The sequence below is a fragment of the Staurois parvus genome, unplaced genomic scaffold (assembly GCF_062004578.1).
Source record: "Staurois parvus isolate SC_StPar_1 unplaced genomic scaffold, SC_StPar_1.0 ptg000175l, whole genome shotgun sequence".
Classification (NCBI taxonomy): domain Eukaryota; kingdom Metazoa; phylum Chordata; class Amphibia; order Anura; family Ranidae; genus Staurois; species Staurois parvus.
In genome coordinates, this window is record NW_028317971.1 from 9,730,976 (window position 1) to 9,757,469 (window position 26,494).

The following is a 26,494-nucleotide window of genomic DNA, read 5'->3' on the forward strand; positions in this document are numbered from 1 at the left end:
GAAACTCTTTGAAGTCGCAGCCAAAGATAAGACAAAGAAACAACTTTTGTGATTTTAATATTACAGTCTATGGCACTCATGTCGCAAGGAAGACACAGAAATGAAGTGAAGCTTTTTTCATCGCTGCTTTGAAATTAATGTGTTTTGACTTGTCATGCGACTTTCTGTGTTGCACATCACAGCAAGTTGCATTAGAAGTGGCAGCAGCATAGCTTTTGGCTAGCTTCCCCCATTTTAACACAGAATGTTTATTGCAAAGTTAAATATTTAAACATCTTACCAGTTCTGTAGAAAAAGAAAAACAGAAGCAGTGACATCAGGGTTCCACCAATTGTGTACAACGTCAGTTGGAGATTTTGGACAGCAGCATCTAAAATGAGGTTGTATAACATTAACACTGAGGATGTTACTGAGAAAACAAAATATGAGTTGGGCTTTTGCTATCATTCTGTACATTACAGGGGCGGACTGACAACTCATGGGGCCCCCCGGGCAATAGGGGATCATGGGGCCCACGGGCAATAGGGGATCATGGGGCCCCTGTGTCCTTGCCCAAACTCAAAAAAGCCTATGAAAAAAGGTACCAGGGGCATCTCATGGGGCCCCCTACTGACCCCGGGCCCTCGGGCAGTGCCCGAGTTTCCAAATGGTCAGTCCGCCCCGGTGCATTACTTCATTTTTTTAGACCATTACAACAGAATTTTTAGGAAAACAAATATCTCTTAGCATAGCAATCTCTCTGCTCTTTACAAAACTCCAGACAGGAAAAAGTCAGCTGTGAGTTTACATAGTATAAAGTTATATGTCTTGGGAAGCCTGGAACTCTTCTTTAATAGCTCAGCCTGAAAGGTGCGCACACAAGTGATTCAACCTTATTGCTTGCTCTGTCTAATGCCGGCCATAGACGGTTCGAAAATTGGCCGATTTTTCGTCCGAAAGATTAATTGTCGGACAAGAAGGCCTGGCTCGCAGTCTCTGCTCTAATTCATCCCAAAGGTGTTATATCAGGTTGAAGTCAGGACTCTGTGCAGGCCAGTTAACTAGTTGCCGACCGTAGATAGCCGAATGACGGCTGCACTGCGGCCGGCCAGTTCTGAGTGGACGTCATATGATGTCCTCCCAGAACGTGCTCTCCTGCGCGCCCCAGGGGGCGCGCACCCGGCGATCTCCGTGATCGCTGTGTCCTACGGACACAGCTGATCACGTGATGTGGTAAAAGGCCAATCACAGCGGCCTTTTACCACGTGATCAGCGGTGTCCAATGACACGCTGATCAGAGGGAAATGCAAGTGCCGGTTCTCGGCTGCACTTCCGGTTCTCGGAAGAGGAAAGTACTGCCGAGAACCAGCAGTTGTCAGAGCGGGGATCGGCACCGATCATCAGGGCACTGATGATCAGTGCCCTGATGATCGGTGCCCAGCAGTGCCACCCGCAAGTTCCGCCCACCTGTGCCCAGCAGTGCACCCACTAGCTCCACCCACCTGTGCCCAGCAGATCACCCACCTGTGCCCAGCAGTGCACCCACCTGTGCCACTCTGCAGTGTCACACACCTGTGCCCAGAAGTGCCACCTACCTGTGCCCAGCAGTGCCACCCACCTGTGCCCACCCACCTGTGCCCACCAGTGCCACCCACCTGTGCCCACCCACCAGTGCCACCCACCAGTGCAGCCCAGCAGTGCTGCCAGTCAGTGCCACCAGTCAGTGCCCAGGGGTTGTGCCAGTCAGTGCCGCCAGTCAGTGCCCAGCAGTGATGCCAGTCAGTGCCGTCTATCAGTACCCATCATCAGTGTCACCTATCAGTGCCGCCTATCAGTGCTGCATATTAGTGCCGCCTATCCGTGACATCTCATTAGTGCTGTCTATCAGTGCCGCCTATCCGTGCCACCTCATTAGTACTGCCTATCAATGCCCTTTAGTGCTGCCTATCAGTGCCCATCAGTGCTGCCTCATCAACGCACATCAGTGAAGGAGAAAAAATACCTGTTTGAAAAATTTTATAATAGAAACAAAGAAACTTTTTTTTTTTTTTCAAATTTTTTGCAATTTTTTATTTATAGCGCAAAAAGTAAAGCGCCCAGTGGCGATTAAATACCACCAAAAGAAAGCTCTATTTGTGAGAACAAAAATGATCAAAATTTCATATGGGTACAATGTTGCATGACCGCGCAATTGTCAATCAAAGTGCGACAGCGCTGAAAGCTGAAAATTGGCCTGGTAAATAAGGGGGTATAAGTGCCTGGTAGGCAAGTGGTTAAGTTCCTCCACCCAAAACTCTCTCATCTATGTCTTTATGGACCTTGCTTTGTGCACTGGTGTGCAGTCATGTTGGAAAAGGAAGAGGCCATCCCCAAACTCTTCCCACAAAGTTGGGAGTATGAAATTGTCCGAAATACAGTATCCTGGTATGCTGACGGCTTAAGAGTTCCCTTCACTGGAACTAAGGGGCCAAGCCCAACCTCTGAAAAACAACCCCACACCATAACCCCCCTCCACCAAACTTTACACTTGTCACAATGCAGTCGGGCAAATACCATTCTCCTGGCAACTACCAAACCTAGACACGTCCATCGGATTGCCAAACAGAGAAGCATGATTCATCACTCCAGAGAACACATCTCCACTGCTCTAGAGTCCAGTGGTGACATAAATGAAATTTAAGTTATTTTTACACAAATAGAGCTTTCTTTTTGTGTTTTTTTTTATTATATATATTATATAAATGAAAAAAAATCTAAACATTTTGAAAAAATATTCTCTACTGTTATAAAACTTATCCAATTAAATCAGATTTCTTCTTATAGCTATAGATGCTATACTTGTAATCAGGGGCGGACTGACAACTCATGGGGCCCCCGGGTAATAGGGGATCATGGGGCCCCTGTGTCCTTGCCTAAACTCAAAAAAGCCTATGAAAAAGGTACCAGGGGCATCTCATGGGGCCCCCTACTGACTCTGGTCCCTTGGGCAGTTTCCGAGTTTCCAAATGGTCAGTCTGCCCCTGCGTGTAATGGCGGTGATCAGTGACTTATAGTGTGACTGTGATAGTGTGGCTGGCAATCTGTTAACAGACACTGGCTGGGAGGGACACTCAAATACTAAGCACAAATACTCCTGCGCTTGGGGATGAACTCAATGCAGCTACGGATCCGTTCCGGAGATCCTGAGTGTTGCACGCCTTGCTGCCCTAAAAGGACTGTGGGAATCCAAAACACCAGATGCAAAGAAAACACACAGAGGGCGCATGGGCCTAGTGCATTACCTTAGTAACATTTATTGATAAAATTAGTAGATGGTGATATACTCACAAAAGACAATTGTATAAAAGTCATCATAAAGAACAATGCCTGGTCCGCCTGATACAGTTTTCCACACAGGAACACTGGACCTCCAAAAGGCTAAAGCGTTTTGAGGACTTGCCTCTTCCTCAGAGCCAGTGCATGGACACATGAGCTATCATGCGGGGCATTTAGAGGCAGAAAAAAAAGTCAGATGCCCCTAGCTGAAAAAACGTCCAGTGTGCATGAGGCCTTAGCATGTGGATTGCACATAGTACATTGTCATTTATCACTTATTTTATATGGTAACAGAAGCACATTACCTAGAGTTTAACTAATAAAACAGTTGTTTGTCAGTTCTTTTAGACAACAGTAGTTTAGTTCACCCTGTTAACCACTTCAAGACAGCAAGTTGCATATACTGTATATGCTGCAGTTTTTAAATGGTTTACCAGGGCCATAGCTGCAGCTGTCAGTCATAACCCCAGTATCAAAAATTGCAGCTGTCGATTCTGTGTCTTCTAAAAGTGATCATAGCGTCTGATTAGCCACAGAATCATTTTAAGGAGCAGCAGGAAGGGTTGTGTCAACCCCCACCCAGTGCCACTTGCTGGAGTTTATTGGGCTTACCCATCCCACCGGAAAGCCCAGGATCCGATCCAGTGGTTTGCATGGCTGGCCATAGAGGTGACGAGCGACCTGAAAGTCTCCGATCATTTCTATGGTCTAGGAGGCCGGAAGCGACATCATGACGTAATTTCCACTTTAGGGCAGATGTAAACACAAGGGATCAGGGGCGGACTGACAACTCATGGGGCCCCTGGGCAATAGGGGATCATGGGGCCCCTGTGTCCTTGCCCAAACTCAACCCTACTGACCCAGTGCCCAAGTTTCCAAATGGTCAGTCCGCCCCTGCAAGGGATGTTTACATTTCTTGTGATAGCAAAAAAAGTGATTAAGAATATTTTTCAGGAACAGTGTAAGAATAAAAAAAAAAGAAAAGATTTTTTAAAGCGCCCTGTCCTGCCATGCTCACGCACAATGGGGAGTGCGTATGTAGGTTGTGCCCACATATGTAAACAGTGTTTGCACCATACATGTGAGGTATCGCCACAAACGTTATAGTGAGAGCAATAACTATAGTACTAGACCTCCTCTGTAACTCTAAGCTGGTAATCTGTAAAAATATTTAAAGTGTTGCCTGTGGAGATTTTTAGGCACTGTAGTTTGGTGCCATTCCATGATCAAGCGTGAAATGTCAGGTATCTATTTACTCAGTGTAACATCATCCTTTACCAAATATTGGGTTATATATTGTGTTTTGTTATATTAAAATTCATCAAAATGCTTTTTTTTCTCAAAAAATTGTGTTTGAAAAACCGTTGCACAAATACTGTGTCACATAAAAAAGTGCAACAACCACCATTTTATTTACTAGGGCCTCTGCTAAAAATATTTAATGTTTGGGGGGGTTAAGTAATTTTCTAGCAAATCAAATGCTGATTTTTACTTGTAAACAAAAAGTGTCAGAGTAGGCCTGGTTTTATTCTTCATCTTTCTGCTTAGTATGGAAACTTCACTATGTGGTTGGCTAAAAGCATTATACGGATACACACAATTGGTATCAGGCAGCAGATGCTACAAAAAATGTAACCATATGTGTGTCACACAAAAAGACTTTTTCAGCTATTTACTTTCAAAAGTAGAAGAGCTCATCTTTCCTTTTTGAATATAACCATTAGTGCACTTACAAATAACAGCCCTCATGACATAGTCTGGTCATACCTTTTGAAAAAAACAAGAGAAATTGGAACTCACAGCACCATAAACTACAAACGTCTTTGCTAATTGCAGCAAAATAAAATGAAGTACAAGTGAAAATATGAAATTAAAGTACAAAAACGTTTTTCCTTTAGTTACACTTTAAATGCCAGGGCTTGATGCTGCACTTTTAGGTATGAAAATGGACACAGTGGGATTGATTTAGGCTCTGTTCACACCTATGCAGTTTGCTTTTTGTCTGTTTTGCAGTGCTTTTCGCAGTTGGTTTTGCGTTTTTCTACACACATATTTGATGCGCTTTTGATGTGTTTTTGACAAGTTTTTACCTCGTTTTGTTTAGCCTTTTTTTTATTAAAGTGGATTTTTTTTTGTTGCTGGGTGAATAAAGATGCAAAACACAAAACGTGGCAAAACGCAACAAAAACGCACTGCCATGCATTTCAGCAGCTTCTCCATCAAACTCTATTGTTGCAAAAATGCTGCTTTTTGCTTTTAAAAAAGTCCATGACCCTTTCAAAAATGCATAGGAACTCATGTTCCATAGGAAACCATGTTAAATAGACTAGTGCGTTTCTGCAAAAAAAGCAAAAATCACTAAAAAAGGCATTGGGATGAACAAAGCCTAACTAAAACTGTAGAGTGCAAAATCAGGTGCAATCAGCCTCCAGGTTTTAGTCTGGGTTCATATATGCGGTGCAGTATATCGCATGTGATTAGCACAGGAACCTCACCACATTCCTGTGCAAATCACATGTGATTTGTGTGCGATGCGATTGGAGCCGTACATTTTGTATGGCTCTAATCACACCGCACCCGCACCAAAATGGTGCAGGAATCTTTTTTGGCTCCACACTAGAATCGGATTGCATTGGTATTCACACCTACGTGATCCAATTCTGCACATTGCACCGCGTTTTGTGGATTGCTTTTGGGGTGTTGTTAACATACACACCCGCAGCGGTTCGCGTGAACAGGGTGCAATTCTGATGTGGTGTGGCATTCGCACAGAAAATGCTGCAAATTCCGCACCGCATCAGTGTGAACCAGGGCTCATTGTCAATACTTAATTGAACAAGCTGAAGTTAGAAGCTAATTGACTACCATGCACAGCTGAACCAGATTTTGCACCCTCCAGTTTTAGTAAATCAAAATCAGTCTGCGCTGCAGTTTCAGGCATTTATTTATTTTGAAGAAAATCTATACTGAGAGAAATGTGTAGGGTAGTGCTGGTCAACCTGGTAATTACAACTGCTCTCAAATATTGCTCCCATCCTGTCCAAAGGGCACCACACTGGAATTGTACTTAAATTACAGATAGACAGTCAATATACTGTATAAGGAAACAGATAAACATAGAATTTTGCTCACGTAAGAGTGTGTCATTTATTGGAGCAGCGTAATTATCATAATATTCTTTACTAGTTTCTCTCTAGTGAACAGTTCGCTCAGTACAAAACAGTATAGCAAGAGCAAACAAAAGCAGTAAGGCTCCATTCACACTTGTGCGACTTGTCATGTGACTTTGGACATGAAGGGGGAGATTTACTAAAACTGGCATAGAAACCAATCAGCTTCCAGGTTTTAGGGCCAGTTCACACTACATGTGTTTCAGTTGCTTTTTTTCTGCATCCAAACCACACAGACAGTAGGTTATATGGTTGTCAATGTGATAGTTCACATCATTGCTTGCAGTTCCAGTGCGTTCCAGTTGCAGAAATTAAAGTAGAACATGCTGCATTTTTCTACACAGAACTGTACTGGAACGCGGTAAAACGCATCAAAAATGCACTGGAACGCACCAAAAAATGCACTGGAACGCACATGTCCCTATTTAAAATTGAAGAAAAAGAGAGGGGAAAAAATGAACTGGAATGCATAAAAAACACACTGGAACGTGCCAAAAACGCATCAAAAATGCACCGGAACACATCTGGACTGCATTAGTGTGAACCGACCCTTTTAGTCAAAGCTTAATTGAACAAGCTGAAGTTAGAAGCCGATTGGCTACCATGCACAGTTGTACCAGATTCTGAGTGCACCAGTTTTAGTAAATCTAATTCATAAAGTCGCATGACAAGTGGCAGCCCATTGTTTTCAATAGCACCTATTTGGATCTGTTTAGAACTTAAAGTTAAAGTGACATTGAAAAGGTTCCTGCACTACTTTGATTCGACTCTGATGCGTCTTAGTGCCAGAGATTATAAAGTCACATCAAAGTCGCACTTCAAAACTGGAATTTGTGCGACTTTGGAGTTGCAGAAGTGTGAATGGAGCCTAAAGGTGAAATAAGCAATCCTAGAAATATGTGAAATGCTGCAATTTTAGGAAGTATTTCAAAATGATAACGCAAGTCCATCGCTTTTTTGATTTCTCGCACTTTCCTCAACCAGGCTTCCCTACAGGAACACCAAAATGTGCCCAACTCAATACTTTCACTGCTTACTACTGCTTCACTGGATAATGATCCTGTGAAAGTTGTCTGATTTTTGGTACACTACAACACCCTTTGAACATATCTGCCTCCATACTCTACACTGAACACTCAGGGTCTTTCTTCCTCCCTTTCCCATGTAGCATTATAGGAATGAGACCTTTTGACCTGAATGGATTTGGAAGAGGGAGCAAAGCTTGGACAAGAATAGCCAAATGTTCTTTTAACATGTCTATCCTGGAAACTGCTCATCCCTGAATCCTTATAGTTTGGGCATTTTATAAATGTCTTTTTTTCTGATTGCTTGGCCTGAGTCTGAAGAGAATATACAGTACCTGTACATAACCAATTATTTCTGTTCCTTGGATCTCACTCCCCCTTTCCCCACACTTCTCTTCCTGATTTGCGTGTGCTAGACTTGCAGGCTTCTAGAGCAATTCAATCTGATTATAAATCCCATTTACTACATGCATGATCCTAAAGGTGACCATTTCAGGTTGCTGAATGAAGAGAGGCTGGGGTGCCCTCGGAAGAAGGGAATATATTGCATTTTACATTGTCTCAACTGAAGAAAATAGTTTTTGAATAAAAATATATTGTTCAATCCTCAAAAGGGAGAGGATTTTAATTTTAATTCTGAATTAGTTTTAACTTCAATAGGCCAGAATCAAAGATGGAGCACGTAGTGTAAGTTTGAGATCAAATTGGGGAAGAAGAAAAAAATAGGAAAAAATATAAGCGCTGAAACTTTTTGCAGGTACTTACCCTTGTAGACAAAAAAAGGTCTGCCAGTAGCTGCTAGTGGTATGAGAAATATTAATATAAGGTATGTAGACAAGAAGGGGTTACAATTTGGAATTGTTTCTTTTCAAATCCTGTGTAGCTGGCCAGCTAAGACCAGTCCTAGGTTGCTAATATGGTTCATATATATGTGTATACCAAACCTGCCAATAACCTCAGTACAGTGTATATGTGCATATGTAAAAGCCAAAGCAGAATCATTGCTGTGATTTATGTCTTTGATTGTTATATGATATTTTCATATTAATTGTGTTAGCAGAAGCAGAAAAGGAAAATATGCCTTTAAAAGTTAGTAAAGAACTGAGCCAATCACAGACAGCCTCACACTGTACACAGCCTTAACCAATCCCAGCCAGTTTCACATTTATGCTTGTGTAAAACTCCCTGCTAGGATTGTTCTAGAGACACATGCTCACCAGACAGAAAAGGAAACAGACAAGGTTCCAATCAGAAAAGCTTTATGGAAGCAGAGAAGGCCAAATAGGTATTTAATGCACTTGTGTGTTCCTCTATTGTTTAGTAATGCAGATAGATCTGTATGTAAAAACTGTTGTATGTATGTTTACTTGTAGTTCCACCGAACTTATCGAACTTATCGAACTTACGAATCAAGTCACTGTAGAGTAATCATAATCCAATTGAACTTATCGAATATAACGAATTTATAAATCCAAGTGAATTTATCAATCTATCGAAATATACAGAACAAATTTATCGAATCTATTGAACCTATCGAGATAAGCTATCGAATCAAACCACTGTAATATGAAAGAAATAAGCTACTGTGTGATAAATGAAACAAGCCATTGTAAGCAGTGTTATATGAAGAAGATTGAAGTTATTAAAGAAGTTAACTAAAGTATTCGGTGTGCTCTTTAAACCTACTGCATCCATAGAGCGGCATTGGAGGAATTACAGAGTAAAGTCAGTCTAATCAACAAAGAAACAGCAATTGCATAATTTTTCTAATGCCACAGCGCACAAGGCACCAAAGGGTGCTGCGCCTGACACATCCTGCCCCTAGTAAGTAAAGATAATATATACAAATCTACACAGATGTCAAGAACAGGTAGTATTGAGATTCCAGTTTGACGCAGACTCAAATTTGACACAAATTTGATCAAATTATTTGAATTGGAATTTTGAAATGCATTGAAGTCAATGGGGGACAGTAATTTATGGCCAATATTAATCTTTTTTGGAGGGCTGCCAGATATGATGTTGTCTCTCAAATGATATAGGTGATCCCTTACAAACCCATTATGGATGGGGAAGGGGTGGCTCTTTCATGTGACTTTTAGGGTAACATGGCCATTTAGGCCCCTTTCACAAATGCATGTCTCATTTAGAACAACACCTTAACACATTATAGAAGCCATAGTGTGAGTTGTGGTGCACCATGATTGATATTTTGACCCATGCTGTGTGTTGGCAGCTTATTCACAGTGAAAGGGCTATCTTAAAGTGACACTAAAGGAAAAATTAGAAATAAAATGAACAAACGTCATACTTACCTGCTGTGCGCAATAGTTCTATACAGAGCAGTCCTGATCCTCCTCTTCTTAGGTCCCCTGCTGGTGCTTTGGGCTCTTCCCCCGCACTGAGTGCCCCCTTAGCAAGCCGCTTTCTATGGGGGGACACTCATGCATGCTTGTTTCTGAGCCCTGCTTTATGTGTTCATTGACACTGAAAATGGGGCTCAGCCCCGCCCCCATTGATTCCTCCTCACTGGCTGTGATTGACTGCTATGTCTGAGTCAATGAAGAGGGAGAGAGCCAAAAGAGCAGCAGCTCTTGTGCACACTGCTGAATTGGGGTTGGGCTCAGGTAAGTATAAAGGGGGGCTTGTGGGGAACATGTTAATGCAACGTGTTAATGTGCAGCATGATACCTGTTAACATACTGAAACAGCCTTGACAAATGTGAAGGGGCTTTAAATTACAGATTCGGGATATTTGGGTGACAACAGCTTGCCTAGCAGCTCTCCAAAGGGCCAAAATTGACCAGCAAAATGATCCTTGTCACACTTTATTGCAATTCAAATTCAAAATTAAGAGTTCCTAGATTTTTTTTAATTTGTAAAAGTTGAGATAAATACAATTATGGCACATTGACTCAGTAGTAGGAAATAATGAAGTGTTCAGGAAGAAAGAATGTTGTTTTACATAATGATAAACTACAAGTCATCTAGTCAAATTTTCATTAAAACATCAAATGAAAATTTTGTTACAGAATATAATTTTTAGATTTGAGAAGATGGAATGCAAATGGTATATAAAACAAACAGGGCTATGTTACATAATATACCTGTGCTTGCAGGCGTAGGGTAATGTTGCCAAGTAAGTATGGTAAGATCAGTTGTATGTTTGACCACACCAGTCATATGGTTAGCCTCACAGGTCACTGATGGATGATTAGAACAGCTGGTAATATTCACCCAGAACTCATAGGTGGCATTGACAGATCCATCTACATTTTTTACCGGTTTAGTAGCGTTTTTCGTTGGCTTTAGAACATTTCCACAAATCATCAACTCTACAGTTATATCTTCTGGATAAAATTCAAACAGACTGCACACTACAGTGACTTCATGTTCACCACTCAAAGCAGAATTAACGAGCATTTTTGGAGGAGCTAAAGATAAATAGAAAAAGACAAGAATATTAAACTTTTGTACTGTCACAACATAGGCATATCTGTAGACCTATCACTTAAACTTCAAATGTTCTATAAAAAGACCTCATTTCACTTCAAGACGTATTACCATGCATTTTGATGAACTGTGCTTTGTCATTCCTATGGCTGGGAAGAACCTAGTCTCAGGCTGAAAACTGTTTTAATATATTTTGATTATATTTTAATATATACAGCGAGGAACAGAAGTATTTGAACACCCTAAGTTCTCCCACTTAGAAATTATGGAGGGGTCTGAAATTCACATTGTAGGTGCATTCCTACTCTGAGAGACAGAATTAAAAAAAAAAAAAAGGAAATCACATTGTATGATTTTTAAAGAATTTATTTGTCTTGCACTGCTGAACATAAATATTTGAACACCAGTGTTAATAATTGGTACAGAAGCCTTTGTTTGCAATTACAGAGGTCAAACATTTCCTGTAGTTCTTGACCAGGTTTGCACACACTGCAACAGGGATTTTGGCCCACTCCTCCACACAGATCTCCTCTAGATCTTTCAGGTTTTGGGGCTGTCGCTGAGCAACACGGAGTTTCAGCTCCCTCCAAAGATGTTCTACTGGATTTAGGTCTGGAGACTGGCTAGGCCACTCCACAACCTTGATATGCTTCTTATGGAGCCACTCCTTGGTTATCCTGGCTGTGTGCTTCGGGTCGTTGTCATGTTGGAAGACCCATCCACGACCCATCTTCAATGCTCTAACAGAGGGAAGGAGGTTGTTGCTCAAAATCTCACAATAAATGGCCCCCTTCATCCTCTCCTTAATACAGTGCAGTCGTCCTGTCACCTTTGCAGAAAAGCACCCCCAAAGCATGATGTTACCACCCCCATGCTTCACAGTAGGGATGGTGTTCTTGGGATGCAACTCATCCTTCTTTTTCCTCCAAACACGACAAGTGAAGTTTAGACCAAAAAGTTCTACTTTGGTCTCATCTGACCACATGACTTTCTCCCATGCCTCCTCTGGATCATCCAGATGGTCATTGGCAAACTTCAGACGGGCCTGGACATGTGATGACTTGAGCAGGGGACCCTTCTGTGCAATGCATGATTTGAAACCATAACGCCGTAGTGTTCTACCGACAGTGACCTTTGAAACTGTGGTCTCAGCTCTCTTCATGTCATTGACCAGCTCCTCCCCTGTAGTTCTGGGCTGATTCCTCACCTTTCTTATCATCAGTGATACCCCACGAGGTGAGATCTTGCATGGAGCCCCAGTCCGAGGGAGACTGACAGTCGTCGTTAGCCTCTTCCATTTTCTAACAATTGCTCCAACAGTTGATCTATTTTCACCAAGCTGCTTGGCAATTGCCCCGTAGCCCTTTCCAGCCTTGTGGAGGTCCACAATTTTGTCTCTGGTGTCTTTTGACAGCTCTTTGGTCTTGCCCATGGTAGTAGTTGGTGTCTGACTGACTGTGGAGTGGGCAGGTGTCTTTAAAGAGCTCAGACAGGTGCTACTAAGTTAGATTAATGAGTGGAGTAGAGGTGGACTTTTTAAAGGCACAGTAACAGGTCTTTGAGAGCCAGAATTCTTGCTGTTTCTTAGGTGTTCAAATACTTATGTTCTGCAGTGCAAGACAAATACATTCTTTAAAAATCATACAATGTGATTTCCTGCATTTTTTTTAAATCCTGTCTCTAAGAGTGGGAATGCACCTACAATGCGAATTTCAGACCCCTCCATGATTTCTAAGTGGGAGAACTTGCAAAATCGCAGGGTGTTGAAATACTTCTGTTCCTCACTGTATTGCTAATTTGAGCAAAACTGTCTCTCAGGTTCTCTGGCCCTGCTTCTTCTCCAGTGGTCCTACACATCTCTGCACTTTCAACCTCTGAGTAGAATGAATCAGCCCCCTTTCTCACCTGAAGTAAATCTAAAACCAGGTGTACGTTTATGGTGCTTATGGGTCAGTCTCACATCATGATTAAAGTTTCCATAGGAATGCTTACTTTATTACTTTTACTTCACATGAAGGCACAAAGATTTTTGTTGCTTACTTCAGATGCTTAATGACATTTGGGGGAAATTTGGTTAACAGCGCTATACTCTTACAGCTACATGACAACTTGCCATTCGCCAGTTCTATAGAGATTTCTAAGACGTGACCTCTCATCCCTTAGGCTCTTCTCAACTGAGCCCACCCACTCGCTCTTGACTAGGGAAAGGCACCAATCACAGAGAAAGCAGGTCAAACTTGGAACAATTCAAGAGAGATTTAGAGAATAATACCATCCCGCTAAGGACCTCCTTATACATTTATCTTACCTTGAACAAGGAGCTGGATTAAAGGACCAAAAAAACTCTTTGAAGGAGGTGGTAAAGTTCTTGTGATGGAACAGTTGTAACTTCCATTGTCAACTATTTCGGTTTTTTCAATCACCAGTGATAAATGAGCAAAATTACGTATTGGAGTGTCTTGTGGGAAGTGTAATTTTTCTATGTGGTGTCCTTTTTTATTGTTAATATTCCAGTATAAGGAATAACGGTTAAGTTCTGAAACATCTATAGAGCAATTCAGCATAACATAACTTCCTCTTGTTACAGTGACTACTGATGAACTTTGATGGAAAGCTCCTCTGGAAAGATCTAGTAAAATAAAACAATACATTTTTTTCAAGATGTAAGAACAGTAAGAACAGTAATAGTATTCAACTATGAGTAATTAATAAAACAATGATAGCTTTCTGTTTAGGAGACATTTAAATACTGTGACCAGGAGAAGACTAACCATTTGGTCACTCAGGCGCTGCCTAAGTGCCTGGGGCCAGTAGGGGGCCCCATGAGGGCCCTCGAACCCCTCGTGTATCGCATTGTACTGTTATTGTACTGTCTCGTGTATTGTCTCTCATTGTAATGTACAGCGCTGAGCGAACTGTTGGCGATATATAAATACTATATAAATACTGTATAATAATAATAATAATGAGCAAGGACATCTTTTCGCATGGGCACCATCTTTTGCCCAGGGGCCTCAAGTGCATGGGGGCCCTTGATGCCACCCTCAACAGGGGGGATCGTGTGTAGAGAGAACAGGTCATTAGTGCAGCGGGGGGAGGGAAATAACTGAAACCGATCTTTTGTGGCTCTCACTGCAGCAGCTGAAATACACCATCGCTTGGTTCCACTGCTGCAGTGAGATCCATAAAACATTGGTTCCAGGTTTTTCCCCCACCCGTTGCACTGATCCAGATTTCTCTTGCTGCCTGGACCCCTTCCCTGTGTGCCGCACTGCAGCCATGCTGACTTCCTTCCTTTTCTCTCCCACTGGCAGCAGTTGCAGGCAAACAGGGATCTTCAGGATGGAGAGCGGGAAAGGGGCTGGTAATTATGTAAGTTACTTGTTCCTTCCTTTTTTGTGAACACGGTGCATGATCAGTACTGATCAGTCAATGTATTCATACATAACTGAAGCATAGTGTTTACTATCTCCACCCCATTCTGTCTGAGGTCCAGTTAAAACTGAAGGTGTGGAGTGATTTACCCCTGATTTGTCGAATTAATCTGTTAAAGATGAAAATTCTCCCCAAATTTACTTACTTGTTTCGCAATTCCCCTCAGTGGCTTCCTAAGTCTTTCTTTGTGAAACTGAATCGCTTATTCTCTTCCTTTCTTTGGGGTCCTAAGCCTCCCTGATTTAAATTTTCTACCCTTACTAGACGTACGGACAGGGGAGGTTTGGCTATGCCAGATTGTTTTCGGTATTTCCTTGCTGCTCAATTGGTTATTATACAGTGGTGGATGCAGCCAGACCTTTCCAACACTTCTATTGTCTTGGAGGTGGCGATTCTACAATCCCTGGAAGCTCTACAATCTCTAGTGTTTAGGGGTCCCAGATCACCAAATTGTTTCACCCCATCTATGAGTACCACCTTCAGGCCTTGGGAAGTGGGGCTTATATTGTAATCTCTCCCCGCGAACACTTGCTCCCTGCATACCCCGCTGTCGTTAAATCCTTCTCTTCTTCAGTTTGCCTCCCGCCCAAACCCCCAATTATGGGCTAAATACCATATTAAAACCTTGGAGCACATCACGGGTCATGGCGAGCTCCTTTCTTTTCCCACTCTTCAAGCCAAATTCAATTTGCCCCCGCATTCTTACTTCAGATACCTTCAGGTCTCCCATGCCTTTAGAGGTCAGTTCCATGTTCTCCCTTTCCTATTCTGAGTTGGAGTCTGTCCTCCGTGTGCCACACATGGAAAAACCCTTATCAGTATTATACAGATATCTTCTTGTGGCGGCCAGCCCAGAATTGGTATCGTTACATCCGAAGTGGAGGACGAATATTCCTAAATTGGATGATGATGATTGGTCCAAGATTTGGGATTATCCCTTCTCTCCCCTAGTTTCTGCTAGAGATAAACTGATTCAATTTAAAATTGTACACTGGGCTTACTTTACCTCGTATCGGTTACATAGAATGAACCCCTCTTTTTCTCCAGCATGTTGGCATTGTTCTCATGAAGATGGGGAGTTTTTTCACATCTTTTGGACCTGTCCTGCTATTATGTCTTTTTGGCAGGCGGTATTACATACAATTGAAGAAGTAGCACATATTAGTGTTCCCCTTGACCCAAAATTCTGTTTATTGGGGCTGGTAGAACCGCTGGCTCCTGCTGTGGCCAAGCACACCTTATTAATAGTCCTGTTGTTTTATGCTCGTAAAACAATCACTCTAAGCTGGAAAAAAACATCTTCCTGTTGGAAACGACTGGTGAATTCTAATTTACCCCTCTATCAGACTACCTATTCTAATAGAGGTTCCCCCACAAATTTTATAAAATTTGGTCATGTTGGCTTGATGATATTTCTACTGACACTGCTGATGTGGGGAATGGATTGATGGATAGTCACCCAGGTGCTTTGTTTTTTTTTCTTTTCTGTTGTGAGCTGGGTTCCCGTTTATCTGTTATGGCACTGTTATATTGTCTACAAATGATTAGGCCTTGAATTTCATGTTTGGTCCCCCCCTTCTCCCCCCCCTTCTTTTTTGTTTTTCTTCTTTGGATTGTTTTGTATCTTTTGTTGTTTTATGTTCACTCTGTTGGGCTTTGACCCTGCCCCTGTGAGGGCGTCTGTTGTTTGTATTATGTATGTTTTTACCAAATTCATATGTTTAAAATAAAAAAAAGATTTAAAAATAAAAAAGTGCATAAAAACAACGTCATATATTGGAGTGTCTGGACGTCCAGTAAAAAAATAAATGTGACGCAAAAAGCCAGCACGGACAAACGGACGCTTGAAATTATACAATCAATTGAGCTTTAGCTGGCAATGCCACACATATATAGCCCCATGGCATTATAGATGCTAGTTTGATGAGCTCTACCCTAAAGTACCTAAATAGATCAAAGTATCAGTACTGACCTTATATCTTGCCAAGCTTGGAACCTATTGTCCATTCACTGTGGGGCTCAGATTGTAAACAATCAACAATGATCTATCCTAGGAGGGGCATTCATTAAGATAAGAATGGGCAGTGCAACAATTAACAGTTAACAATTGCAGCCATGCACTGCCCATCCTGATCTTAATGAACATCTCTCCTAGGATAGATCATTGTTGATTGTTTACAATCTGAGCCCTGCAGTGAACGGACAAAATGTTCCAAGCTTGGCAAGATATAAGATCAGTACTGGTACTGTGATCTATTTAGTTATTATAGGGTAGGGCTCATCCAACTAGCATCTATAATACCCTGGGTCTATATATCTGTGGCATTACCATCTAGAGCTCAATTGATTGTATATTTACAAGCAGCCGTTTGTCTCTGCTGGCCTTTTGTGGCACATATATTTTTTTTATTGGATGTCTAGATGCTTCATCAGATGACAATGTCTTATTTATTATAGGTACTTATATAGTGCTGTCAATTTACACAGTGCTTTACATATACAGTGGGATTGAAAGTTTGGGCACCCCAGCTAAAAATTTGTATTAATGTGCATAAAGAAGCCAAGGAAAGATGGAAAAATCTCCAAAAGGCATCAAATTACAGATTAGACATTCTTATAATATGTCAACAAAAGTTAGATTTTATTTCCATCATTTACACTTTCAAAATAACAGAAAACAAAAAAATGTCGTCTGCAAAAGTTTGGGCACCCTGCAGAGTTAATATCTTGTACTGCCCCCTTTGGCAAGTATCACAGATTGTAAACGCTTTTTGTAGCCAGCCAAGAGTCTTTCAATTCTTGTTTGAGGTATCTTTGCCCATTCTTCCTTACAAAAGTCTTCCAGTTCTTTGAGATTTCTGGGCTGTCTGTCACGCACTGCTCTTCTAAGGTCTATCCGTAGATTTTCGATTATGTTGAGGTCAGGAGATTGTGAAGGCCATGGCAAAACCTTCAGTTTACGCCTCTTGATGTAATCCCCCGTGGATTTCGAGGTGTGTTTAGGATCATTATCCATTTGTAGAAGCCATCCTCTCTTTAACTTCAGCTTTTTCACAGATGGCATCAAGTTACCATGCAAAATTTGCTGAAATTTTATTGAATCCATTTTTCCTTCTACTCTTGAGATGTTCCCTGTGCCACTGGCTGCAACACAACCCCAAAGCATGATTGATCCAACCCCATGCTTAACAGTTGGACAGAGGTTCTTTTCATTAAATTCTGTGCCCCTTCTTCTCCAAATGTACCTTTGCTCATTCCGGCCAAAAAGCTCAATTTTAACCTCATCGGTCCACAGAACTTGTTTCCAAAATGCATCAGGCTTGTCTATATGTTCATTTGCAAAGTTCAAACGATGATTTTTGTGGTGAGAATGTAGAAGAGGTTTTCTTCTGATGACTCTTCCATGAAGACCATATTTGTACAAGTACCGTATTTTTCGCTCCATAAGACGCACCTGACCATAAGACGCACCTAGGTTTTAGAGGCGAAAAACAAGAAAAAAAAATATTCTGAACCAATGGACTGCAGACATAGTACAGGGAATGACCAGAGACTGTAGACACAGTACAGGAGATGACCAGAGACTGCGGACACAGTACAGGAGATGACCAGAGACTGCGGACACAGTGCAGGAGATGACCAGAGACTGCGGACACAGTACAGGACATGACCAGAGACTGAGGACACAGTACAGGACATGACCAGAGACTGCGGACATACTACAGGAGATGACCAGAGACTGCGGACACAGTACAGGAGATGACCAGAGACTGCGGACACAGTACAGGAGATGACCAGAGACTGCGGACACAGTACAGGAGATGACCAGAGACTGCGGACATAGTACAGGAGATGACCAGAGACTGCGGACATACTACAGGAGATGACCAGAGACTGCGGACATACTACAGGAGATGACCAGAGACTGCGGACATACTACAGGAGATGACCAGAGACTGCGGACACAGTACAGGAGATGACCAGAGACTGCGGACACAGTACAGGAGATGTCCAGAGACTGCGGACACAGTACAGGAGATGACCAGAGACTGCGGACACAGTACAGGAGATGACTAGAGACTGCGGACACAGTACAGGGAATGACCAGAGACTGCGGACACAGTACAGGAGATGGACCAGAGACTGCAGACACGGTACAGGAGATGACCAGAGACTGCGGACACAGTACAGGAGATGGCCAGAGACTGCGGACACAGTACAGGAGATGGCCAGAGACTGCGGACACAGTACAAGGAGATGGCCAGAGACTGCGGACACAGTACAGGAGATGACAAGATACTGTGGACATAGTACAGGGAAAATACCAGGGACACAGTACAGATGACCAGAGACTGCAGACAGTGCAGGGAATAACCAGAGACTACAGACAGTGCAGGGGATGACCAGAGACTGCAGACAGTGCAGGGGATGACCAGAGACTGCTGACCTTTGGGGAGGGAGGCGGAGCGGGTACCTGAATTTGACAGGTACCCACTTCCGCAGAGTTGTCTTTCCCTCTTCTTCCCGCGCCGGCTTCTGTGACAGCCGGGTGCCCACTGCGCATGCGCGAGAAGCGCTGCGCTTTGTGAATGGCACGGCTCCTTCTGGGACCTGTCATGTGTCCCAGAAAACACTGGACCATTCACAAAGCGCAGCGCATGCGCAGTGGGCACCCTCCTGTCACCGAAGCCAGCGCGAGAAGACTGTGCAGTGCTGGAGCGAGGAACAGGTAAGGCCTTGCAGGAGAAAACAGCTGAGCGGCCGGCACGGTATTCTGACATGGTGGCGGCAGAAATACCGGACCGGCCGCTTTATATTCGCTCCATAAGACGCACTGACATTTCCCCCCTTTTTTTTGGGGGAAAAAAGTGCGTCTTATGGAGCGAAAAATACGGTATCTCTTCATAGTGGAATAGTGTACCACAACTCCAGTGTCTGCCAGATCTTTCTGGCGGGATCGTGCAGTCAAACGTGGGTTTTGAATTGTTTTTCTCACAATCCTGTGAGCTGTTCTGTCTGATATTTTTCTTGGTCTTCCAGATCTTGCTTTAACTTCCACTGTTCCTGATGACTGCCATTTCTTAATTACATTCCGAACAGAGGATATTGACATCTGAAAACGCTTTGCTGGCTACAAAAAGCGTTTACAAGCTGTGATACTTGCCAAAGGGGGCAGTACAAGATATTAACTCTGCAGGGTGCCCAAACTTTTGCAGACGCCATTTTTTTGTTTTCTGTTATTTTGAAAGTGTAAATGATGGAAATAAAATCTAACTTTTGTTGACATATTATAAGAATGTCTAATCTGTAATTTGATGCCTTTTGGAGATTTTTCCATCTTTCCTTGGCTTCTTTATGCACATTAATACAAATTTTTAGCTGGGGTGCCCAAACTTTCTATCCCCACTGTATATTGTACATTCACATCAGTCCTTAACATGCAAAGGGGTGTACAGTCTAAGGCCCCTAACTTACATTCATACATATACATACTAGGGCTAAATTAGACAGGAACCAAATAACCTACCAGCATGTCTTTGGAGTGTAGGAGGAAACTGGAGCACCTGGAGGAAACCCAAACAAGAACAGAGAGAACATGCAAACTCCAGGCAGGTGGTGCTGTGGTTGGGATTTGAACTAATGACCCTAGTACTGCCAGGCAGAAGTGCTAAACATTTAACCACTGTGCTGTTTTTATGCACTTCACATGTGTGTTTGTTTTTATGGTTAAACCAAGCACTGTACCCATGTACTTTATGAGTAACTTTTACATTTTCTACAAATTACTTTTTTGAAACATTAATAAAATTTTGATAATCACACAGGAGCTCTCAAATTCTGTTGTATTAACTGCTTTCACCCATCCATGGGCCTTTACCCTGATGGTGGTATTATTTTTTTCTTTATATACAGAGAAAGGAACTAAGGAGTGTGTCCTCAGTCCCTTTCTCTGTCTCAAAAGTAACACTTCACGAGTCTATTTAGATCCTTGGTATCTCACCAAAGCCCCTCTCTCCCCAAGAGTGTTGTGAAAAAAATGTTAAAAAATTATTAAATTAAAATGAATGAAAAATTAAAGTAAAATAATAAAAATGATATAAACAAAAACATTTGTAAAAAAAACAGACTAAAATTTCTAATCAGACTAAAAAGACACACCCAATATGTGATACACTGTGTCCCGCAGCATGCTATGTGCCCCTCAGGTCACCATCTCCCCAGTAAGGGCCTCAGTGCGTTACTTTACCCAGGGGCCCATGATGCTGTTAAGGTGGCACTGTGCATGACAGGCTCCTGGTACCTTTATTGGGTTGCCAGCTTTAAGTCTCCTGCCACCCTGCATGTCCTCACTCCATGCTGCATTACTGTTGCATCATAAAGATGGCTGCCACATGGTGGCCATCTTTAAACCTGAATCCATTGATCTCCTATTGCCTAGGGGCCCCATGAGTTTTCAGTCTGCTTCTGACTGTGACAGTCATATATGTGAAAATAATATTATAATGTATATCATTACAGTGTGTAGAATAAAGGTATGGCTTGGTTAAAGAATAATGTACACTGGCGTTTATTTACTAAAGCTGGAGAGTGCAAAATCAGCCTCACTTCTGCATAGAAATAAATCAGCTTCTAACCTCAGCTTGTTCAATTAAGCTTTGGCAAAAAAACTGGAAGCTGATTGGTCTCTATTCAGAAGTAAGCCTGTTTTCCCACTCTCCAGTGTTAGTAAAAAAAAACCCACTCTTTTGGTATCACATTGACTTCATTAGCAGCTCTGTAGAGATAGACATAAATTAGTATACTAATGTTATGTAGTCGGAAATGCCAAAAACCACAACTGAGCCAGTGTTACCTGCTATCCAAGTAACATTTTCTAAAGATAAGACTTAATTATCAGAAACAAAACCCTTGGATCAATTGACAGATCTAACATGCAGAAATAACTGACCCATGAATGGTCTATTTAAGGGCAAATGCCTCCCAACAGAGGCATTTCAGTTATATTTGGCTGCTGGCAAAATTATATAGGAAAGAGTATATTTCTTTAGTAGCAAATATCCAGGCTACACTTCCCATTTTGTCCAAATGTCACTTCAAAGCCAAGTGATGCTCTTTCAACTCTCTATAATGTAGAACAAACCAGGGGCGGACTGACAACTCATAGGGCCCCCAGGCAATATGGGATCATGGGGCCCCTGTGTCCTTGCCCAAACTCAAAAAAGCCTATGAAAAAGGTACCAGGGGCATCTCATAGGGCCCCCTACTGACCCGGGCCCTCGGGCAGTGCCCGAGTTTCCAAATGGTCAATCCGCCCCTGGAACAAACGTATAACAAGGGACTACACCCGTAGCACTATGACAATGTGACCTGATTAGATGAAGCCTGAGACAAACTACCTCAGGAAGAATGGGCAGCACAGTGGCTAAATGGTTAGCACTTCTGCTTGGCAGTATTAGCGTTGTTGGTTCGAATCCCACCCACAGCACTATCTGCCTGGAGTTTGTATGGTCTTCCTGTGCCTGCATGGGTTTCCTCCCAAACTCCAAATACATGCTAGTAGGTTATTTGAATCCTGTGTAAATTGGCCCTTGTATGTGAGCTAGGGACTTTAGATTGTATGCCCCTTGTTAGGGTTAGGGACTGATATGAATGTACAACATATATGTAAAGCACTGAATAAATTGACAGTGCTATATAAGTATGGTACCTCAAATAAATAATAAATAAATCACCAATGGAGCCTAAAGGATATAGACCTGCTGTGACTGAGCCATTAAGGCCCTCTCAAACTATTATTCAAGGTTTGTTCACACCAGCTGATTACATAATACCAAGGCTGCTGGTGTGCGCTGCAAAAGGGAATAGGGCAATGCACTGATTACAGCACATCACCCTACTTGCTTCTTGTTCTTTTATTGAAATGTCGCAAACTGAGTTTTACCTTCATCTTTATGCACCAAAGCACATTGTGACGGGGTGTAGCGCATTCAACATGCTGCGCTGTCTAAAAATGCAGCACGTCATACTTTTTTTGTTTGCGCACACCACTGCAGCATGGTGCCGAACACTGAACACAGTACATAGGCAAAGTGCCCTGTCTATGTGCTGGACTGCACTACCCAGAGCAGTCCAACACATAGTGGCGAAAATGGGTCCTTAAAAATATCAGTTTTGATTAAGGAAGACTTTATTGTCATCATAGATTTAAAAAAATTATATTTTCCTGATAAAGGGGTCAGTACAGATCCACAAAACATGTTAACGGTGCTTTAACCTGTTCTTATGGTCTATAAATACCAACCTTCCTGAAGAATCTGCTTGGAAGCACCTTTTTATTTAATGGGCACCTCTGTTATCATACATTTTGGGGCCTCATCCTCTTTAGCATTGTTCACTGGATCTGATCGCAGCCTAGCGCAGAGCAATAATCTCTGGAACACTCTAGCAAGCAGGAAGAGCAGCCACTGACATTCTGCGTGTCATATTCTCCACGTGCACTGAAATAGGTTGCTTGGCCCTAGGACGGGTATCCAACAGCCTTGTGAATGTGTGTATACACTCACTACACTTTTTGCTGTATTTTCAATAACTGAATGCTCCTCTTAGAAGGATTTCTCATTTCCTTTTTTTTTGCCTCTTTCCCTTTGTTTGTACGCATTTGAACACCATTATAAAAAAAGAGGGAATATATCCGCATTGTGTTTCGTATTGTCTGGAAGCTCTCACCAATAGGTAGCATAGCAAGCCTACAAAAACAAAATAATATTTTTTTATTGTGGAGTTCTTTTGCTGTTCATCTTATTATTGTTTATATAATTTATTTAGCTGGTGCTGCACTTTTCTGTGTTTGTTGCATCATCGACTAATCTAGGATCACAAGAGTGGCTGCACAGAATTACAATTTGTAAGGTTAAACAGATTCCAAATTTGTAGTACAACAGTGATTTTGGCTGTCTGCCTGGAATTAAAGTGTATGTAAACTCAACATTTATTTTTGGATAAAGTAGGGAAAGATTAGACCCTTTATTAAGATTTTATTGCTGTTCATGTCCACTGGGGAGATGCAAAACTCTGTGGGGTTGATTTACTAAAGGCAATTAGACTGTGCACTTTGCAAAGTGCAGTTGCACACAGTTGCTCCAGAGCTTAGTAAATGAGCAGAAGCTCTGCTAACTTCCATCATCCAATCATGATGGTTTTTTATTTTCCTTGCACGTGATGTGCGCATAATGTGCTAAAAATTTGCAATTACAACATGCTACATCAGGCAAATCTGATTGATGATATATTTAGCAAATCTCTGCACTTTTTATCTTATATTTTTTAGAAACTTATGTCAGAATTTGCTATTAGAGACAACATGGTAGTTCTGTATTCTGAATTTCTTTTCAACTGTACACAACACCAAGACTGGAGAGATAAAATTACATTTTCTGAACTATATGAGGTCCTCTGACGCTTTTTGACATTCCATGCCAGGGGCGAACTGACAACTCATGGGGCCCCCGGGCAATAGGGGATCATGGGGCCCCTGTGTCCTTGCCCAACTCAAAAAAGCCTATGAAAAAGGTACCAGGGGCATCTCATGGGGCCCCCTACTGACCCTGGGCCCTCGGGCAGTGCCCAAGTTTCCAAATGGTCAGTCCGCCCCTGTTCCATACAACCTCCCTCTCCCCTACAGTTTCTTTGTTAAATATAGCAATAAATGTCCAGAAACTACCAGAATAGGTAAACAAAACAAAAAACTTTGTGTCAATTTGTAAAATTTGATGCTTTGTGCTGCCTCCTTTAACCTTGAAGTCCTAGGCATTTGTCACTAGTGTCATTATCATAAATACAACCTTGGAGAAATGAATGGATCACATATTTGGGATTTTGTGAAACAGAAAATCGCTAAAGGGCTTGTTACCATGACACACAGTAACATACAGGTATACAGTGGATATAAAAAGTCTACACACCCGTTAAAATGTCAGGTTTCTGTGATGTAAAAAAATGAGACAGATAAATAGTTTCAGAACTTTTTCCACATTTAATGTAACCTATAAACTGTACCACTCAGTTGAACAACAAACTGAAATCTTTTAGGTGGAGGGAAGTAAAAATAAAAAACTAAAATAATGTGATTGCATAAGTGTGCACACCCTTAAACTAATACTTTGTTGAAGCCCCTTTTGATTGTATTCCAGCACTCAGTCTTTTTGGGTATGAGTCTGTCAGCATGGCACATCTTGACTTCGCAATATTTGCCCACTTGTCAAACACCGCCTGGCGGTACCTCTAGCGATCCACAGGACAGGATTCCCCAGGGCACGGGGTCTAAGTCCCAGTCTGCTTGTTCACCAGGGCCCCTGATGGTGGGGATGGACTTGGAGCAGACAGTGACCAGGTCGCGGCCCCTGAGTACACCCGCCTGTGGTAAAGGGATCCGCCAGAGGTATGTACTGGAAGAGAGCCGGATGTGAAGAGGCGGATATGCCTGAGCAGCAGTGACTGGATTCGTGCAGGATGGACGGATGGATGGCAGGGTAGTGTAACGTAGTCAGACAGGCCAGGTTGGTAACAGTGGGGACAGCACGGTACAAAGCAGCAGACAAAGAGTAGTCGGGTCACACGCCGGGTTCAGTAACAGGAGGTCAGATAAATAGGGATGTGCAGGAGAGTAGTCAACGAGCCAGGGGTCAGAGCAGGAAATAGTCAGCGAAGGTCAGGATCAAGCAGGGTCGGCAACAAGATCAATCAGCAGGAACAACGAGCAGGAACAGGATAATAAGACCATACGGCAACTTGAATCTGTGCAGGGCTGGTTTAAATAGTGCGCCCTGCACTGTCATTGGTGCCAGGCGCGCGTCCGCGATCGCGAGTGCGCATGTGCAGCCACCGCCACAGCTGCCTAGGTCCTAACGCCTGCCGATTAGAGCGCATTTGCGTTCTGCGCATGCACAGACCCGTGCGCCGCCGTGACTGCTGACACCACTCTTCCTTGCAAAAACACTCCAAATTTGTCAGATTGCGAGGGCATCTCCTGTGCACAGCCCTCTTCAGATCACCCCACAGATTTTTTGATTGGATTCAGGTCTGGGCTCTGGCTGGGCCATTCCAAAACTTTAATCTTCTTGTGAAGCCATTCCTTTGTTAGTAGTGGTGTGAACCTCCTGCGCTAATATTCTTCAATACCTTCTTCTGGTGAATTCTTTAAGATCTTCTGGTGAATAAAAACATATTGCACTATTGGAGATTGTGTTTATGTTTGAGATACTGGCACATACCTATACCCTTCCTGGAGAGGAGCCACTACTTGAGTGCTGACCCCCTGAGAGGGACATCTGTGTGCGGGGAGAGCAGACCAGTGGAGAGGCTGCATGCTAGAAGGATCCGAGGATGTGATCCCACACATGCTTTGACCCGTACGAGTCAAAGTTTTGAGGTGAGAGACGAATCTAGCCGTCGGTTGGATTTTTCTTTAGCAGCAGTTACCCACAGTCACTTATATCAGCACGAGTGTTGGATTGGAATAAGTGATATCATCCACTCATTGGACTTTGGAGCACAGATCAGATTTTTAGTTTAATCCAATTAGTGTGTTGTTTGCACATTATTTGCACATTTTTTTGTCACATTTTATTGCTTGATGCATGTATATTCATTGCACTCATTAAGTTTTTCATATATTACACGTATTGATGGGAATTATCCTGTTATATATTGTGACACTAGTATTTTTTAATATACATTTTTCTATACATGTGTATGCACTGGTCCTGTTTAGGTTTTATACATTCTATATTTGCAGTGGTATTGACGTATCACAGGTTTTACTGGACTGTCATTTACTTGCACGTTTTAGTCCAGCTGTAGAACACTATTATTTTATGTAGTATATCTATTTGTCACATCGCATGGTGTTATATTGTTTCACAGGTATTTCAGTATTTTTTTTATTGTGGCACTGATTTGTGATTATTTATTTTTATTTGTGTCACTATTGTGTTTTATTCTACACAGTCTGTTTATTGGTTATTGAGTCACATAAGGGTACATTTTCTATATTTTTCTATAATATTTTATATTATATATGTGAGTAGCGCTACATTTATTTATTTAGTTATTCATTCC